The sequence below is a fragment of the Chiloscyllium punctatum genome, unplaced genomic scaffold (genome assembly GCF_047496795.1).
Source record: "Chiloscyllium punctatum isolate Juve2018m unplaced genomic scaffold, sChiPun1.3 scaffold_741, whole genome shotgun sequence".
Classification (NCBI taxonomy): Eukaryota; Metazoa; Chordata; class Chondrichthyes; order Orectolobiformes; family Hemiscylliidae; genus Chiloscyllium; species Chiloscyllium punctatum.
The window spans coordinates 10,001-12,500 of record NW_027310475.1 but is presented as its reverse complement, the minus strand read 5'-3'; the positions used below and the strand labels follow the sequence as shown (position 1 = coordinate 12,500).

Below are 2,500 nucleotides of genomic sequence, written 5' to 3'. Positions count from 1 at the left end.
CAAACTCAGAGACAAATCTTGACGGTCGATCACTCGTAAAAATAAAACGTGACAAACTTTGTGTTGGTTCAAGTACGAAAGGATCTCTGTCGGCTTGGGGGTACGCCCGTTTCCGTTTCAACTTGTCTCGCGAGGGTGGTTTCGGGGCCAGCAGGAGAGCTCGTCGGGGTAGCAGGCCCTGCAGCCGTGGTCACCGCCAAACCCCCACAACTCGAGCAAGTGAAAAAAAAAGTAACAGGAGCGAAAGCATCTCTGTCGGCTTGGGGGTACGCCCGTTTCCGTTTCAACTTGTCTCGCGAGGGTGGTTTCGGGGCCAGCAGGAGAGCTCGTCGGGGTAGCAGGCCCTGCAGCCGTGGTCACCGCCAAACCCCCACAACTCGAGCAAGTGAAAAAAAAAAGTAACAAATAAGAAAGGATCGTCGGCTTGGGGGTACGCCCGTTTCCGTTTCAACTTGTCTCGCGAGGGTGGTTTCGGGGCCAGCAGGAGAGCTCGTCGGGGTAGCAGGCCCTGCAGCCGTGGTCACCGCCAAACCCCCACAACTCGAGCAAGTGAAAAAAAAAGTAACAAATAAGAAAGGATCGTCGGCTTGGGGGTACGCCCGTTTCCGTTTCAACTTGTCTCGCGAGGGTGGTTTCGGGGCCAGCAGGAGAGCTCGTCGGGGTAGCAGGCCCTGCAGCCGTGGTCACCGCCAAACCCCCACAACTCGAGCAAGTGAAAAAAAAAAGTAACAAATAAGAAAGGATCTCTGTCGGCTTGGGGGTACGCCCGTTTCCGTTTCAACTTGTCTCGCGAGGGTGGTTTCGGGGCCAGCAGGAGAGCTCGTCGGGGTAGCAGGCCCTGCAGCCGTGGTCACCGCCAAATCCCCACAACTCGAGCAAGTGAAAAAAAAAGTAACAAATAAGAAAGGATCGTCGGCTTGGGGGTACGCCCGTTTCCGTTTCAACTTGTCTCGCGAGGGTGGTTTCGGGGCCAGCAGGAGAGCTCGTCGGGGTAGCAGGCCCTGCAGCCGTGGTCACCGCCAAACCCCCCACAACTGTTGGGCGCCTACCTGCGCGGGGCAGGAGGACACTTTCCGATTTCAAATCTCCGTTTGCCGAGTCCACCCCGAACGCACGCGGGCGGGCGGGTTCGCATCACCCTTCGTCACAAGGGGCGAAGCCCGTTCCACCGTCTCGTCAGTAGTGCCGACCGGTCTGTGATCGACGAGGGGAGCCACACCAGGTCCGGCCCTGCTGCTTGGCGGCACCGCGTCGTCGGGAGCTCGCGACAGACGGAGGGTTTCGGTGTACTCTCCAGCCACGGGAAACGAAGCCGGTGATGCAGGCGCCGGTCTTTCGCTCCCAAATCGGCTGGGTTTACATCGTTGCTATCTAGTCACGCTCCCTTCAAACCCGACGGGGTACCTATTCCCCTCACCCGTCTGTGCGTATACAGCCTCTTTGCACTTGCGGGATGGGGGTGGTGGTTTAAAGACTCTCGAGTTGCCGCCCGTCGGTCTCCGAGCTCCGTGCAGTAGTGATCCCCAGCGAACTGCCAGCAGGGCGAACGAGCGATCCCGCTCTCGGTCGGGGCGCCTGGCGTCGATCGGTGGTCGGTGGCTTGCGGGCAAGCTGCGCTGTGAGTGTGGGAACGAGTATGACGAGCCGTTGCCGCGACTCCCAGTCCACCTCGGCGGTGGCTGGGCCGGGCGGGCGTCTGCTCGGGCGAGTGCCGCCCCCGCCTCCTCGCAGGAAGTCCGCTCGCCGACACGCCGCCACGTGCACGCGTCAGTGACGCTGCCGAACCGATGGCCGGTGCCCGTTCCCGCCTCTGCTTTTCCTAGGGCAAAGCTGCTGCACGCCTCGTGATACTAGGCGGGCGACATGGTGGCGGTGATCCTGCCTCCGTCGCTGCGGTGCGTTGGGGCACGCATCGCCTCTTGGGCGCCCTGTCCTCCTCCCCCCAATAGACGTATGTTTCTGCGGGCCGCACCAGGATGGTGCTCCCCATCGCTTCACGCCACCCTGCTCCGCCCGCACGCCGGCGTGCAGGTGGCTGTAGCTCAAGGTGGGGAGCGTATGTGCGGTCCGGGTCGCTTTCCTCTGGCGAGGGAGAGACCTAAAACAAACTCAGACAACTCTTGACGGTGGATCACTCGGCTCGTGCGTCGATGACGAACGCAGCTAGCTGCGAGAATTAATGTGAATTGCAGGACACATTGATCATCGACACTTTGAACGCACTTTGCGGCCCCGGGTTCTTCCCGGGGCCACGCCTGTCTGAGGGTCGTTTGGCAATCAATCGCACTCGCCTTGGCTGGCGAGAGCGCGGCTGGGGTGTCGCAGAGGACCCGTCCTCTTTGTCCCCCTAAGTTCAGACTCCGGAGCCCTCCGGCGTCGGAGCGCTTGGCCTTTCCCCCCCACCCTGCACATTCCGTTCGTCAGGCTCGACGCCATCCCCCCGCCGGGGAGCGCGGCCTGGCGTCCGTCTGTGTCGTGGCAGTGGGGCCAGCACGGCTGT

General features: G+C 61.7%; 1 non-coding gene across 1 annotated transcript; it reads left to right on the top strand.

Moving 5' to 3' along the window:
* The first annotated feature begins 2,115 nt into the window (after window positions 1-2,115).
* Window positions 2,116-2,269, top strand: LOC140473824 (5.8S ribosomal RNA). The gene has a single exon (XR_011958653.1). It is a non-coding gene; the product is annotated as a 5.8S ribosomal RNA (ribosomal RNA).
* The last annotated feature ends 231 nt before the right edge of the window (window positions 2,270-2,500 follow it).